The 17,832-nt window shown below is 38.4% G+C and overlaps 1 protein-coding gene and 1 long non-coding RNA gene across 27 annotated transcripts in view; one reads left to right on the forward strand and one right to left on the reverse strand.

Annotated features, from left to right (window-relative positions):
• CPEB1 (cytoplasmic polyadenylation element binding protein 1) overlaps positions 1 to 17,832 on the forward strand; it is a 94,274-nt gene that overhangs the window by 18,674 nt on the left and 57,768 nt on the right. The gene's annotated exons all lie outside the window — the stretch shown is intronic.
• The window catches only part of LOC111770227 (uncharacterized), a 55,688-nt gene that overhangs the window by 5,740 nt on the left and 32,116 nt on the right, over positions 1 to 17,832 (reverse strand). The gene's annotated exons all lie outside the window — the stretch shown is intronic.

Below are 17,832 nucleotides of genomic sequence, written 5' to 3' on the forward strand. Positions count from 1 at the left end.
TAATTGCTTTTAAACATGACTGCGAAGTCAACAAACATTTGATTTTCCTGATACTTAGGATATTCCACGCAATAGTGGAGGGAGAGGGCATCTCCTGACGACGCTACTTCACGAGGAGGCTTGGAGGTCCTTGACGGTGTTTCCATGGTCTTTTGTGGGAGTTGCGACATGTTATAAGAATGTTGATGGAATGTTTTTTGTTTGAGTTATTTTAAAAGAAAGTGAACATATTTTTAATTTTTTAAATGAACCTTGAAAAAATTTGGCAGCAATGGAGATTCTCAGAACGAGAACTGGTAATAGCTGTTTTTTAGTGATAAATTCTTTTATTTATTTTTTAACTTGGCCTTGGAAATAATTCCAGCAAGGCCGAAGGATTATGTGAATGTAACATAGCGGGATGTTCGAGAGAGAGGTTCGTTGTGAAGGGACTGACTTGTGGTAATTGTACAGTTTGTTTGTATTAAACTGTACTGGAGGGTAAATGAGAGAATGGCATGATGGAGAGAGGGCCACTGCGGGGGGGCGGGGGGGTCTTGTCTCTAACTTCCAAAGAAGTATTTATGTAATATTTTCTGTTAATTGTAGTAAGTCACGAGCTAACCCTGACTCTCCTTCAGCTTAGGCCAAGTTGAAAATTCAGAAGATCTGCTTGGTTCTACATACATGTTCTGTTTTTCTCCTTTGAGAAAATTTCATGAGTTATGTTCCAGTAACAGTGACAATCAGCAGTGGCTTAAATCTCACTGGGTTGCTTCAGACATGCTGGAAATTCTTATAGTTTTTAGCAAAGTATTTTTCAGTTAATGCTGGGTTGTTGAACTAAGACAAAGAACCCATGGTTAGTGAGAGAAGAGAAGCTTTGAGGGGTGTACGTTTGCAGTTGGCCAGGGAGCCCAGTCACCTTGCTGGTGAGATGCCAGGCTCTGCTGAAGGTGTTGCCATTGCACCCTGCCCAGGTGAGTGGCTGGCCAAACCACAAGGTATAGACTTCTTGGCCTCTTCAGATACTTCTCGGGGCACACATCCAAGAGTTATAGTGGGAAGAGTACCTCAAAGAGATAGGGAAACCTAGGTTCTCAGGTTGACCTTGGGCAGTGAGAGAGTAGACAGTGTTCTCAGCTGTGGAACAGAATGGGACCTGCCCCACCTGCCTCCCAGGGTTCTCTTGGGGCTCAGATGAGGAGGCAGTACTGCAGTTTTAAGGGACCTCAAGGGGTTGTAGAAAAGGTTCTAGTCAAGGTAGCTGGTGTTCTGTGCCTTTCACGTATACCTGGCCCCCACTGTATGGTCAGCTCTCTCCCCATCCCCGCCTGAGATGTCAGCTTGGGGCTGTGGGCCCCTGGTCTTGAGTGGGGAAGCAGGGCTGCCTGGCCTGCAGCAGAGAGCGCTTTACCAGGTTTCCCAGCAGGAAGTCCTGATAGACCAGGCCAGCAGAAAAGCCAGCCTGTGGTTAATGAGCAAGTCAACTTGGGAATGTATGTGTTTTCCATGAAGATCTTTAAGAAATAACCTGAATTTGTAGCTTCTTGTCAAAAGTGATTTTGTTACATGAGAAAATAATGAGAATTGTAAAAACTTAAGAGGAAGGTTGTTTATCACAGGTTGTAACTAGGAAAAATTTGGCAACAACAGAAAGTTAAGTAACCATACAGTGGAATGTTCTGCAGTCACAAAATATGATGTTTGTAGGAGACTACTTAATGACATAGAAAGTATCTGAAAGGAGAAAGCAAAGTACAAAACAGTATGGCCTTAAGAGTGTGTGTGTGTGTGTGTATATATTTTCAGAAAAAGACTGGAATGATAGACAAATGTAACAGTAAAGCTGTTATGGGTAATTTTTTTCTGTGTGCTTTTCCCCACTAGTCTACTATAACAAATGTAAAAACAACTTTTTGAAAAATGGTATATTCCTACCACAGTGTTTCACATTACTGTTTTCATTTTGCATAGATCACATTTAATTTTAGACGACTTGTTTCATGTGGGTGTACCTAACTTCGCGGTAGTTATGCACCATTTATTTTTTCATTAGAACAGATGTTTGGGTTAAGTCACTTGCAAGGCTGTATGCCAGCTGTGACAAAATATTTCATTGCAGGGTGTGCAGAGAGTGGTAACAGAGCTGCATACTCAATTGATAAGGTATTATTGGAAAAGTGCTGTGACATGGTCAAGGATGGAGGGATTGTATTGGTTAGGGAACTAGGAAACACTTTAGATGAAACAGCATTTGAAATAGACTTTGAAAAAGAGAAAGCCATTTCATGTAACTGGATGTTGAGTAGATTTTTTTTTTTTTTTTTTTTACACTGTTGTTTGGAATTGGCCATTAGGGTCCAAAATTGAGAGTAAAGTGACCTGTGGTGCAATGAGAGTCCTCAACATTTGGGGCCAGATACCTCCCTGGGGGCTTAAAAGGCCACAGAGCTGTCTCTGCTACTAGCAACATTACCTCAGCCTTGCCCTGGTCTGTACGAGAAGACCACATGGGAAGGGTAGCGTTTAAAATGACTCCCTCCCCTCTCAGTGGACAGTAGGGTGAGATGCTGCTTCCTCTGTCAGCCAAGCAAGGGGAGTGTTTTCCAAGAGAAGCATTTGTATAGATTGAGGGTGCTTCCAAGAAAGAAGTCATTCTTAGTCACTTGTTAGGCAGCACACTTACTCTCTGTACTTGACTGAGTAGAGATGAAACAGAGACTGAGAGAGGATATGGGGCAGGGAGGGAGAGCGGCTGGAGCTGTCTGAATTCCTGCCAGTTGACACTCAGGAAAGTTGTGACTTCTGTGCTTTAGGAGGGCTCTACAGAAGACCTGAGCTTTTTGGCTGGTATCCCAAGAAGGCCCTTGTTGCGTGAGGACTGGTAGGAGCTGAGATGAGGCTGGAAGGTCAGGCCACAGCAGGGTCCTCCTGCCCAAGCAGCTGTGCAATGGGGATGCACACACTCCTCGTGAGAGGGATGCCTGCCACCCAGAGGGCCCTTTCCACACTCCCTAGTCCCTTAAGCCATAATCTGTTGATCTCTGTGGGGAAGGGAGGAAATGGGCTATAAATGGACATGTGATTAAAGCATGAAGGAACTGAGTTTTAAGAGTATTTTTATTTTTTTTACTTTTGTTTTGAGGAAGATTAGCTCTGCGCTAACTGCTGTCAATCCTCCTCTTTTTGCTGAGGAAGACTGGCCGTGAGCTAACATCCGTACCCATCTTCCTCCACTTTATACGTGGGACGCCTACCACAGCATGGCTTGCCAAGCGGTGCCATGTCCGCACCCGGGATCCGAACTGGTGAACCCCAGGCCCCCGAAGCAGAACCTGCGAACTTAACCGCTGCACCACCAGGCCGGCCCCTGAACTGAGTTTTTATTAAGAGTGTCTGTAAAAGTGCGAAAATTGGTTAAGATATCATTCAGGGACATCTCAGCTACTGGATGGATAGACAGTGTACTAACTCGTCCAAAAAGCTGTTTTGAAACAAAGTTTAATACATTCAGTCCCAGCTAACAGGAGGCAGTTGAAATTACTCTCAGGAAGTCTTGTTTCTCACAAAATAAATTGTTGTAGAAGATTAATATATGGCTTTAACAGTTAAATGATAAAAATTTAACTGTTTATTAAAGTATGACATGCATACAGGAAAGTGTACAAATGATGAGCATGCAGATTCAAGAAATTTTCGCATACTGACGTGTCTTGTATATCTGTCCATATATAGAGGCAGGACACCAGAAGCCCCCTTGCAGTCCTACTCTAAGTAATGAAGGGTAACCACCATACTGACTTTTAATTGTAAAAATTAGTTTTGCCTGTTTTTGAACTTGCATAAATAGAGTCATAAATATGTACTTTTTAGCTATGAGATTCATCCATATTGCAACCAGTGGTGGTGGATCTTTCATTCTAATTGCCGTACAGTATTCTGTTGTATGAATATACCAGTACTTATTCATTCTACTGTTAATAGGCATTTGGGGCCAGTAAGAATAGTGCTGCCATAAACGTGTCTTTTGATGAACTTATTTCTATTGGTCATACTCCTGGGAGAGAGAGGTACATGTGTATTAAGCTTTAATAGATGATGCTAAACAATTTCACCACTTTACACTTGTGGCAGTGTAGGATGGTTTGAGTTGTTCCACGTCCTCACCAGCATATTGATTTTGTCTTTTTCATTTCGGCCATTTTGGTGATTGTGTAATGCTATCTTTATTGTGGGTCTTTTTTGTTTTTTGTTTTTTTTAAAGATTTTATTTTTTTCCTTTTTCTCCCTAAAGCCCCCCAGTACATAGTTGTATATTCTTCGTTGTGGGTCCTTCTAGTTGTGGCATGTGGGAGGCTGCCTCAGCGTGGTTTGATGAGCAGTGCCATGTTCACGCCCAGGATTCGAACCAACGAAACACTGGGCCGCCTGCAGCGGAGCGCGCGAACTTAACCACTTGGCCACGGGGCCAGCCCCTGTTTTTTGGGTTTTTTTGAGGAAGGTTAGCCCTGAGCTAACATTCGTGCCCATCTTCCTCTTCTTTATATCTGGGATGCCTGCCACAGCATGGCTTGATAAGCAGTGCGTAGGTCCATGCCCAGAATCCGAACCAGTGAATCCTGGGCCACCGAAGCAGAATGCATGAACTTAACCGCTGCACCATTGGGCTGACCCTCTATTGTGGTTTTAATTCTCATTTCCCTTATGACCAATGAAGTTGAGTACCTTTTCGTATGCTTATTGACCTTTGGATATCCTCTTTCCAGAAGTGCCTCTTAAAGTCTAATATTCATTTTTCTTTAGGGTTACCTGCCTTTTTCCTGTTTACTTGTAGCAGGTCTTTATATGTTCTGCATATGAGTTCTTTGTCTGATATAGGTAATAAAAATATTTTCTCCAAATCTGTGGCTTGCCTTTATACTCTTAATTGGTATTTTTTAAATAACAGAAAATTTAAATTTTAATGAAGTCCAGTTTATCGACTTCCATTAAGGTTAATGCTTTGTGTTCTGTTTCAGAAATGTTTGCCTATTCCAAGGTCATGAAGATATTCTAGGTTTCATTTAAAAAACTTTGTTTTACCTTTCACACTTAACTTGCAACCTATCTTGGATTTAATTTTGTATGTGGTGTAAGGTAGAAGGTCAAGATCCATTTTGTTTCATGTGGATAGACAGTTGACCCAGTGCCATTTTGGGGGGAAAAAACCCTTTTTCATTGCACTGCTGTGTCACCTTTCTGATAAATCAGGCATCCTTAGTCTGTGTGCAGTATAGATATCTGTTTCTGGAAACTGTTTTCTTCCACTGATCTATTTTTAGTCCTAGTGTCTTAATTACTAGGCCTTTATAATACGTTGTCGTATTTGGTAGTGAAGTCCAGTAGCTTTGTCTTTCATGATTCCTGATTTTTCTTGGATTTTTCCATTTCCATAAAAATCCTAGATTCAGCTTATCAGCATCCTCTCCCCCCCTTGCCAACTCTGCTGGGATTTTTGTTTGGGGTTGCATTGAATCTATGAATCGAGCTGTGGAGAATTGATTTGTTGACAGCAAATATTCCAATTCATGAAGCTGCTGTATCCTTTTGTTTATCAGGTCGTCTTAATTTTTCTCAATGTTTTGTAGACATCTTGGATATCCTTTTTTAGGTTTATTCCTCATTCTTGATAGGTTTCTAATGCTATGGTAAATGATAAATTTTTGGTGTCATTTTCTGTTTGCCTGCTGCAGCCTGATAGTCTTCTCTGATGGGGCTGTAGAGCTGGATATACTGGTTTCAAACATTTGGGTTCCTCTTAATGGGCGAATTTGAGTTCATGGTATTCTGTCTTCTAAATATTCTGTATATTTGGGCTGCGACTGGTTTTATTTGCTTTTGTTAATCTGTGTGGTTTTTGGAGGGTATATGGAGAGATGTAGATTTAGGCAGCTGCCAGTTTCCTGTAGGAACCAGGAAGTCTGATCTTGCTGATCTTGTTTGAAAAAAATACGTGTGTTACACACACGTATCTTGGCAAAATACACACCCAAAAAAGCATTACTATAAAATACTGACAATGTACATACCTATTAGAATATCTAAAATTAAGGTGACTGACTTTACCAATAATTGACAAGAATGTGGAAGATCTGGAACTTTCATAAACTGCTAGTAGGAATGCAAAATGGTACAGCCATTTGGAAAACAGTTGGGTAGATTCTTAAAGGGTTAAACATTTACTTACCATATGAGCCAGCAATTCCAATCTTAAGAAATTTTTTTAAATAAACTTTTGTTTTAGAATAGTTCTTGATTTATGGAAAAGTTACAGAGAGTTCTTGTATATTCCACACCCAGTTTCTCCTATTGTAGCCTCTTACATTAGTATGGTGAATCTGTCACAAATAATGAACCAGTTTTGATACTAAGTGCATATTTTATTTGGATTTCCTTAGTTTTTGCCTAATGTCCTTTTTCTGTGCTGAGATCTTATTCACGATACCATATGACGTTTAGCCACCCTGTCTCTTCAGGCTCTTCTAGACTGTGCCAGTTTCTCAGACTTTCTTCATTTTTGAGGACCTTGACAGCTTTGAGGAATACTAGTCACACTCAGGAGAAGTGAAAACATATGTCCATACACAGACTTGTACACAAATGTTCATAGCCTCTTTGTTTGTGATAGTCAAAAGCTGGAGACAACCCAGATGTCCATCAACGGTGAATGGATAAACAAATTACGGTATGTCCATACAAAAGAGTGCTATTTATTGATGCATGCTACAGCATGGATGAGTCTCAGGATAATTATACTCAGTGAAAGAAGCCTGACAAAAAAGAATATATACTATATAATTCCATTTACATAGAGTTATAGAAAATGCAAACTAATTTGTAGTGACAGAAAGCAAATCCATAGTTTTCTAGGGAAAGGGGCACAGGGGTAGAGGGGAGGAATTACAGAGGGGTGTGAGGAAACTTTTGGGAATGGTGGATCTATGTGTTATCCTGATTGTGGTGATGGTTTCGTGGATGTAACATGTTGAAACATACCAAAATTCACACTTTAAGTATGTGAAGTTTATTATATGTCAGTTAAGCTTCAGTAGAACTGTCAGCATTTTAAAAATAGCAGTTGTCTCTGAATGGTGGAATTTAAATTTGTTTTGCCTTTGTAGAATCTTTTTACTCTTAAATATTTGATAATAGAGGAAAGAGCAGAAAATTAGTTATTCCTGTGTATCTACCCATCTTTACCAAATGTTAAGATTTTGACGTGTTTGATTCAGACCTTTATAAGGGCAGTATAAACAATCAAATAAAAATTTTGTCTTTGTCTATTCTCTTCTCCCTACTCTCTCTCCTGGAGATAACTCTTCTAAAGTTTGTAAATTTCCTTTATACTTTTATGTGTGTCTGTAAATATTGTTCTGTGTTTTAACTTTTTATGTAAATAAAACATACATTCAGGAAAGAGCACAACTAAGTGTGCAACAAGGTGAATTATCACAAAGTACATTCGTAACCAAAGCTCAAATCAGGAAGCAGAATTTTACCAGCACCTAAGACCCTTCCTTAGAGCTCCTCCTAAATGTCGTATTTTAAAACTTTACATCAATATTTAGTAGAACGTATATCATCTTATATTTGCTTTTTCCCCATGTATCATTATATTTACAGTGTGTCCATATGGATATTTTTAAGTCAAATCAGTATATTTTAATTGCTGTATAGCAACATTTTACATAAATATATACAGTATTTAATCCTCTGCTGGTAAATGTTGAGGTATATTCTAGTTTTTTGCTGTTATAGACAGTATTTTCGTGAACATCCTTGTTTATATCTCCTTGTGTGCATGTAAGAAGAATTTCTTCGGCATATGTGTACTTGGAGGTGAAGTGCAGAGTGATGGGTATACGTCTTAAACTTTGTTACTGACTTTGTTTTCAAAGTGAATTTGTAAATTTACACTCTTGCCAGGATTTCATGAGAGTCTTTCTCCACATCTTTGTAGATTCTAGGTATTGTCATACTTCAAAATTTCAGTCAACCTGGGTGTAAAGTTTGTTTTTGTTTATATTATAAAATATGTTCTGCATGTAGCATATATGATTTGGCATCAACCCAGAAAAGGTCTCTAGAATTGTGCCCCAGGGTTCTTTTCCTTTACGCTGTTCTGTCTGGTGTGTTTCTTGAGATTCCATTATATAATTAAAATCATTCAGATGAAATCATTCAGGGAATGTGGTTCTGCTACATAGCAGAATTGTTAAGCAGGATACTAAATTGAGTATTCTCTGCCTAGAAAAACCCTACTCTTCTTCGAGATTGGTTTGGTTATCACTTCTGAAAACTTTTTTTTCACATTTTCCTAACATGTTCTATAGTCTGTCTGGGTTTATTAGATGAAGCAAGATCATTCTTGGCTCTTCCAGATTTTCCATTGACCCCCTTTGTGGTGGTATAAATGTAAACATATATGCAGTAGTTCCCTCATCCACAGGAGATATGTTCTAAGACCACCAGTGCATGCCTGAAACTGCGACTAGTACTGAATGAACCCTATTATGATATGTACTGTGTTTTTTCCCTATACATACAGACCTGTGATAAAGTTTAATAAATTTGGCACAGTAAGAAATTAACAGTAATAAAATAGGATAATTATAACAGTATATTGTAATAAAAGTTACGTGAGTGCAAACCTATTCTTAAATCTGTGTACCCGTCCCTCACTTGCAGTAAATGGTGTGGTGTCGCTCGTTCCATGGGGTCCCTTGCTGAAGTCTTTGTGCAGACTCAGTGCTTTCTGATGCAACACGTTGCTGTCAGTCGGAACACTTCTATTTGTCTTCATCCCACGATTTTAATGCCTTTTCCATCTTAACTAAGCACGTATCATGCACTGTGGCCATAACTTGTGCAGTTTGAGGTCTGGCAGCAAAACCAGCACTGGTTTCTTTTTCCTTCTTACAATTTCATGGATAAAAGATTCGTTCTTACTGTAGATCTTAGCAGCCTTAGCATGCAGTTCTTTTTCTTCCTTATTGAGAACTTTCACCTTTTCACTTAAAGGAATCACTCTGTGGCTTCTCTTTGTCATATCTGGATTGCCAGCATTAATACTCTTGCACTTTTGGGCAATTATTCAGTAAAATAAGGGTTACTTGAACACAAGCACTGTGATACCATGACAGTCAATCTGATAACCGAGACAGCTGCTAAGTGACTAGCGAGAGGGTAACATATATAGTGTGGATACCCTGGACCAAAGGGGTGATTCACATCCCAGATGGGATGGAGCAGGAGGGCCTGAGATTTCATCATGCTACTCAGAATGGCATTCAATTTAAAACTTACAAGTTGTTTCTTTCTGGAATTTTGCGCTTAATTGTTTTGAACTGTGGTTGCCACAGGTAACTGGAACTGCAAAAAGTGAAACCGCGGATAAGCGGGGACTACTGTATTTTTAAGATGGAGAGGATAAGGTATAGTTTTGAAAAATCATATTCAGTTTGCCCATAAACCTACGCAAAGTAAAATGTGGGCTCCGGATGCAGATCGCTGGAGAGTGAATCCTGGCTGTGCTGCTTACTTGCTCCACCGTGGCCAAGTCTCTCAGATAAAGTTTCCTGAACTGTAACACGCGAGTACTAATAGTACCCATTTATAGAATTTCGTGAAGTTGAATATGATGTGTGTGTTGCATGCCGAGAATAATTCCCATAACTGCAGTTACTCAGTGAATGGTGGTAGTGATAGTGATGGTATGGGTACCTGAAGAATGCAGTTGTGGGAGCATTGCTGGAGTCAGGTATGTTTAAAAGTTGAACTACTGGTTTCTGGTTTAGACTGAGAGTCTCTTGAGTCAAGGACTAGGTCTTAAATAGGCCTGGGTTCCTGATCCTCAGTACTGGTCTGGCACATGGCGGTATCATTACACAACTGCTTAGTGAATCCGTCCTCACAAACTGGGTGCCTGAGCTGAAAAAGGCCCTAATTTCATGTTCAGGTAAGTTCTGCTGCCCTCACGTTCAATGTTGGTAACATCTAGGAGTTTTTCTTTTTTTATTGTGGTAAAATAAAATTTACCATCTTAAACGTTTCTAAGTGTTCAGTTCATGGTATTAAATACATTCACGTTGTTGTGCAGCCGTCACCATCTTGCCATCCCCCTCACTCTTCTCATCTTGTAAAACTGAAACTCTACACCTATTAAGCAATAACTCCCCATTCTCCTCTCCCTGCAGCCTTGGCAGTCACATTATACTTTGTCTTTATGATTTTGACTACTATAAGTACCTCACCTAAGTGGAATCCTAGAGTATTTGTCTTTTTGTGACTGGCTTCTTTCAGTTAGCATAATGTCCTCAAGGTTTATCCATGTTGTAGCATATTGCAGAGTTCCCTTCCTTTTTGAGGCTGAATAATAATCTGTTGTGTGTATATAGTATATACCACAGTTTGCTCATCCATTCGTCCATCGGTGGAAACTTGAGTTGCTTCCACATTTTAGCTATTGTGAATAACGCTGCTATGAATACGGGTGTGCAAATACTTCTGCAAGACCCTGCTTTCATTCTTTTGGGTCTATATCCAGAGGTGGAATTGCTGAATCACATGGTAATTCTATTTTCAATTTCTTGAGGAACCACCATTCTGTTTTCACAGCGGCCATACCACTTTACATTCCCACCAGCAGTGCACAAGGGTTCTCCACACCTGCACCCCACACTTGTTTTCTGGGTTTTTTGATAGTAGCCGTTATAATGGGTGTGAGGTGGTATCTCATAATTTTGATTTCCATTTCCCTAATGATTAGTGATGTTAAGCATCTTCCCACGTGCTTATGGGCCATTTGTACATCTTCTTTGGAGAAATGTCTATTCAAGTCCTTTGCCCATTTTTGAATTGGGTGGTTTGTTTTTTTGTTGTTGTGGAGTTTTAGAAGTTCCCTGGATATTCTGGATATTAAGCCCTTATCAGATGTATTATTTGCAAGTATTTTCTCCCATTCTGTGGCTTGCCTTTTTACTCTGTGGATTGTGGCTTTTGATGTACAAAATTCAGAAATTTTCATGAAGTCCAATTTGATATTTTTCTTTTGATACTTGTGCCTTTGGTGTCATATCCAGGAAATCATTGCCAAATCCAATGTTGTAAAGCTTTTGTCCTATATTTTCTTCTAAGAGTTTTATGTCTTAGATTTAGGTCCTTGATTCATTTTGAGTTAATTTTTGTATATGGTGTTGGGTAAGGGTCTAACTTAATTCTTTTGCATGTGAATATCCAGTTTTCCAAGCACTATTTGTTGAAAAGATGTTCTTTCCACATTGAATGGTCTTGGCACCCTTATAAAAAATCATTTGACCATGTATGTCAGGGTTTATTTTTGGGCTCTCTGTTCTATTCCACTGGTCTGTATGTCTGTCTTTATTCCAGTACCACACTGTTTTGATTACTGTAGGCTTGTAGTAAGTTTTAAAATCCGGAAATGTGAGTCTTTCCATTTCGTTCTTCTTTTTCAAGATTGTTTTGGCTTTTGGAGTTGCTTGAGATTCCATATGAATTTTAGAATGGGTTTTTCTATTTCTGCAAGAAATGTCATTGGGATTTTGAAAGAGGTTGAATTGAATCTGTAGATAGCTTTGGGTAGTATTGACATTTTAACAATATTAAGTCTGCCAGTCCATGAACATGGAATGTGTTTCCATTTATTTATGTCATCTTTAATTTCTTTCAGCAGTGTTCTCTAGTTTTCATTGTACAAGTCTGTCATCTCTGTGGTTAATTCCTAAGTATTTTATTCTTTTTGATGGTATTGTAAATGGAATTGTTTTTATAATTTTCTTTTCAGATTGTTCATTGTTTGAACAGATTTATTGCATTGTATATAAATGCCATTGATCTTTGTGTATTGACTTTATATCTGCTACTTTGCTGAATTCATTTATGCTAACAGCGTTGTTTTGTGGAGTCTTTAGATTTTTCTACATATAAGATCATATCCTTCATGAACAGATAATTTTATTTCCTCCTTTCCAACTTGGATGCCTTTTCTCCCTTTTTTTGCCTAACTGATCTGGCTGGAACTTCCAATACTGTTGAATAGAAGTGGTGAAAGCAGGAATTTCTTTGCCTTGTTCCTGATCTTAGAAGAAAAGCTTTCAGTCTTTCACCATTGACTGTAAGGTTTGCTGTGGGTTTTTCCTGTATAGCTTTTATGTGGAGGTAGTTTCCTTCTATTCCTATTTTGAGTAATTTTATCATGAAAGGGTATTGAATTTTATCAAGTGCTTTTTCTCCATCTGTTGAGATGATCATGGGGTTTTTTCCTTTATTATTTTGATGTGCTATCTTACGTTGATGTTTTTGTATGTTAAATCATCTTTGCATTCCAGGAATAAATGCAACTTGTCATGGTGTATAATCCTTTTAATGTGCTGCTGAATTCTGTTTGGTATTTTTTGAGCATTTTTTTTTCATCAATGTACATAAAGGATATTGGTCTCTGGGTTTCTTTTTCTTGTAGTGTCATTGTCTGGTATCAGGATTATGCTGGTTTTATAGAATGAGTTGGGAAGTGTTCTCTCCTCTTCAGTTTTTGGACGAGTTTGAGAAGGGCTGGTGTTAGTTCTTCTTTAAATGTTTGGTAGAATTCACCAGTGAAGCCCTCGGTTCTAGGTCTCTTGTTTGTTGGGAGATTTTTGATTACTGATGCAAGCTCCTTACTAGTTATAGGTCTGTTCCTTTGTGATTTAGTTTTGGTAGTGTTTGTGTTTCTAGGAATTTATCCATTTCATCTAGATTATCCAATTTTTTGGTGCACAGTTGTTCATAATACTCTTAAAAATCCTTTTTATTTCTGTAGAATAAGTAGTAGTGTTCCCACCTTCATTATTGATTTTAGTAAATTGTCTTCTTTTTCTCTCAGACCATCTAGCTGAAGATTTGTCAATTTTGTTGACCTTTTCAAAGAAACAATTTTGGTTTCATTGATTTTTCTGTATTGTTTTTCTATTCTGTTTTATCTCTAATCTGGATTATTTCCTTGCTTCTGCTAGCTTTGAGTTTAGTTTGTTCTTTTTTCTGGTTCCTTGAGTTGTAAAGTTAGATTGTTGATTTGAGATCTTTGTTGTTTTTTAATGTGAGCATTTGTAGCTATAAATTTCCCTCTTAGCACCACTTTCACTGTGTCCTATAAGTTTTGGTATGTTGTGTTTTCATTTTCATTTGTCTCTAAGTATTTTCTAATCTCCCTTGTGATCTCTTCTTTGATCCATTGGTTGGTTGGAACTTCCACAGTTTTGTGAATGTTCCAGTTTTACTTTTGTTAAACTCCATCCTGTTGTGGTCAGAGAAAATATTTTGTGTGATATTTTTATATCTATTGAGACTTAATTTGTGGCCTAAAATATGGTCTGTCCTAGAAAATGTCCCATGTGCACTGGCGGAGAATGTGTATTCCTTCTTGGATAGAACATTCTGTATATGACGGTTAGATCTCGCTGGTTTATTGCCTTAAGCCCTGTATTTCCTTATTTAAATATCTTCTGTCTGGTGGTTCTGTTATTGTGAGTGGGGTACTCAAGTCTCCACTTATTCTTGGAGATCTGTCTGTTTCTCTCCTCAATTCTGTCAGTTTTTGCTTGACATATTTTGATGATCTGTCGTTGGGTATGTAAATGTTGTAATTTTTATATCTTCTTGCTATATTGAACCTTTTATTAATATATAATGTCCTCTCTTGTAACCTCCTTTGGCTTAAAATCTATTTTGTCTGATGTTGTTAGAGCCACCCCTGCTCTCTTTTTGGTTATTCTTTGCATGGAATATCTTTTTCTGTCCTTGCGCTTTCAACCTGTTTATGTCTTTGAATCTCAAGTGAGTCTCTCATAGATGGCATAAAGATGAGGTCATATGTTTCTATCTGTTCTCCAGTCAAAAGACAGAGATTGGGAGAGTTTAATCCATTTAAATTTAATGTAATTACTGATAAGGAGGGACTTACTTCTGTCATTGTGCTATTTGTTTTCTATGTACTCTGTAGCTTTTTGTCTCTCATTTTCTACTTTGTCGTCTTTTGTGTTCAGTAGATTTTTTTTTTGTAGTGAAATATTTAAATTCCTCTCTCAACTCTGTTTTGTGTGTGTTCTATAGCTATTTTCTTATGGTTACCATGATGATTACATTTGACATCTTAAAGTTATAACATTCTAACTTGAATTTATACCAGCTTACCTTCAGTAACATACAAAAACTCTGCTCCTTTACAGATCTCTCCCACTCCTTTCAGATGTTGTCACAAAATTCTATCATTATACGTTGTGTGCCCCCAAACATAAACTAATAATTCTTTTAAATGCATTGGCCTCCTAAATTACGTAGAAAACCAGATTTGGAGTTACAGATGAAAGTTACAGCAATACTACTTTTTACACTGATTTTTTTTTTCCATTAAATCATGTAGAAAACAAAGTACAGTTACCATTGTTACAATACTGGCTCTTATAATTGCTCATGTATTTACCTTTTTGAGACCTTTATTTCTCCTTACAGCTTTGGGGTATTGTCTGGTGTCCTTTCATTTTGCTCTGCATGATTCCCTTGAACATTTTTTCCAGGTCATGTCTGATGGTCACAAACTTCTTTAGCCTTTGTTTATCTGGAAATTTCTTAATTTATCCCTAACTTTTGAAGTTTTACAGCATATGCGATTCTTTGTTGACTTTTTTTTTCCTCTTAGCACTTAGAACATATTGGCCCACACTTTTCTGGTCTCAAAAGTTTCTGCCAATCATATTATTGAAGATCCCTTGTATGTGATGATTTACCTCTCTCTGTTGCTTTCAAGATTCTCTCTCTTTTGAAATTTTGATTATAATGTGTTTTGGTGTGGATCTCTTTAAGTTCATCTTTCTTGGAGTTTTTTGAGCTTCTTTGATGTTTATATTCATTTTCATCAAATTTCAGAGGTTTTCAGCCATTGCTTCTTTGAATATTCTGTCTGCCTCTTTCTCTCTTCTCCTGGGACTCCCGTGATGCATATGTTAGTCTACTTTATGGTGCCCCACAAATCCCTGAGAACCAGTTGGCTTTTCTTAAATCTTTTTTTCTTTCTGTTCTTTGGCCTCAATAATTTCCATTGTCCTGTCTTCCAGTTCACTGATTCTTCCTTTGAATCCCTCTAGTGAAATTTTCATTTCAGTTATTGCACTTTTCTGCTCCAGAATTTTTTTGGTTTCTTTTTAGACGTTTTATCTCTTTATTGACATTTCCATTTTATTCACTTTGTTTTCTTGACTTACTCCACATCTTTCTTTGGTTCTTTGAGCATCTTTAAGACCATTGTTTTAAGGTCTTTGTGTAGCATATCTCCCATTGGGTCTTTTTGAGGGAAAGTTTCTGTTTTGTTTTTTTTTTTCCTTTGAATGGGCCATACTTCTATGTTTCTTTGTATTGTGATTTTTTTTTTTTTGGTCAAACACTGGATATTTATGATGTAGTGTCTCTGGAAAACAGATTCTCCTCCTTCCCACGCTTTGCTGTTTTTGTTATTGTTTTTGCTTTTTGTGTTTTTTGGTGGTTGTAGGCTGTCTCAGCCTGAGGGGTACACTTAGGTGTCTTCTCAGGACTTTTCTGAGCATTTCGCTGGGCATGTGCAGTCACTTTCTAATTTTTCCTGTATATGCAGTTGTTTTAGAATGTCCTAGTGTTTAATGCCTGGCTCCTGTAAGGGGAAAAAAAAAATGGAGGGTGGGAGAAATGACACCAGCCCTTGAAATCCTTTGGAAGCTACTCAGCTGGAGGGGGAGGGGCTAGGACTTGCAAGGATGGGGGGGGTGTCCACCAATGGCTGCCTGCCTCTTTGTCTGCACCTCTACGATCACAAGCAGCAGTTGGTGATCAGAGCGCATATTTGGATCCTTGTTCCCACTCTGACTCACAAACTATATGCAAGCTTCTCCAGAGATGTGCACAGCTGGTGGCTGAGGGTGAGGCATGGGTAGCTGCCACTGTGCTGAGAGCTGGAATTGACTGAAATTAACAGTTTACCTTCCAAGCCTTTCCCTGGAGTCACAGGTCTCCCTAGACCCCAGAGTTCTGAAATAATTATGTCAGACAGATTCTGCTAGTACGGTTGTTGTCTGGATGGAGGGAGACATTCCTAGTGCTTACTACTGCTCCATCTTCCCAGAATCCTCCTAACATCTAGGATTTTAGTTGTAGTTTTGTATTTATGTGTACACAACCATCTCTTACTTAGACTTTAGTAATTTTTACTGGTTTCTTAGATTACCATTTTTTTTTTGTTACATTTTTGGACTCATTTGCTTGACCCTTGTAAATTAAGTGTAACATGTATACACAGGAAATTGTTAAAACTGTTGTAAACTCTAAGATTATACGGTAAACACCCACATAACCACTACCTAGGTCAAGAAACAGAACATTACCAGCATCCCAAAAGTTCCTGGTATTTTCTGTAATGATCACATCTACCTTTCTCCAGATATAGCTGTTATCTTTCTATGCTTTTCTCTGTATATTTCACCCTCATGCATATATGCCTAAAAAATATTTAAAATTTTAACTTTATCCCATACTGTGTTCTTTTATGGTGGGCTTGCTCATGAAATTCATCCATGTTGTATACAAATTGTAGTTTATTAAAATTGATGGCTGTATACAGTGTCATGAAGTATCTCAGTTTATTGATTCTGATGTTCAACATTTGGGTTGTTTCTGGTTTTTGGCTCTTAAACAATGGTGCTGTAAACATTTTTGGAATCCTGGTACACAAATTTTCCAATACCTAGGTGTAAATATCTTCAAGATTAGTAGATAATGCCAAAGTTTTCCCTAGGAGGTTGTACGAGTTTGCTTTCCCATCAGCAGGATATGTCAGTGCCAGCTTCTTCACATCCTGACCAGCTGTTGATACTGCCGCTCTTCTTCATGTAGCTGTGGTTGTGGAGTGGAGTGATACCTCATTATGGCTTTAATTTTGTATCTTCCTGGTTTCTACTGAGGTTCGGGATTTTCAGATCTTTACTGGCCATTTTGAATATTATTCCGCAGTGTGCTTATGCAGTTCTTTTGTGCTTTTTTCAGTTGGGTGAATCAGATTTGTAGGCATTATTTATTCTGGAGCAATCCTTTGTTGCGTATATGCATTGCTAATATCTCCTACGTTCTGGCTTGTTTTAGTCTTTTTTTTTTTTTTTTTGAGGAAGTTTAGCCCTGAGCTAACATCTGTTGCCAATCCTCCTCTTTTTGCTGAGGAAGACTGGCCCTGAGCTAACATCCATGCCCATCTTCCTCTAGTTTATATGGGGAACGCCTGCCACTGCATGGCTTTATGAGTGGTGTGTAGATCCAAACCCGTGAACCAAGGGGCACTGAAGCAGAGTGCACAAACTATGCCACTATGGCACGGGCCTGCGTCACCGCCTCCCGCCCCCACCCGCCCTGCTCCCTCTCCCCCATTTCTTTTTAAAGTGGAACAACTTGGGGTTTTTTGTTTTTTTTACACTGTTAGTCTTTTACCTTTTCCCTTGTTGAAAACTGCAGATCTTTTTGTCTGTTGAGATGGAAACTCCTCCAGGCACTTGGAAGAATCTACCTTAAAGACAATTGTGATTCCTCCTTTCGTTGAAAAGTTGAAAGAAGAGCAACTGGGCGAGCTCCTGTTTTAGTCTTCTAATGTTGTCTTGACGAACATAAGTTCTTAATTTTAAAGGAAGTTCCAATTTATTAATCTTTTTCTTTTCGAGTTTTTTTTTTAAAGATTGGCACCTGAGCTAACAACTGTTGACAATCTCTCTTTTTTTTTAATTGCTTTTTCTCCCCAAATCCCCCCAG

The sequence above is a fragment of the Equus caballus genome, chromosome 1 (genome assembly GCF_041296265.1).
Source record: "Equus caballus isolate H_3958 breed thoroughbred chromosome 1, TB-T2T, whole genome shotgun sequence".
In the NCBI taxonomy this organism is placed as follows: Eukaryota; Metazoa; Chordata; class Mammalia; order Perissodactyla; family Equidae; genus Equus; species Equus caballus.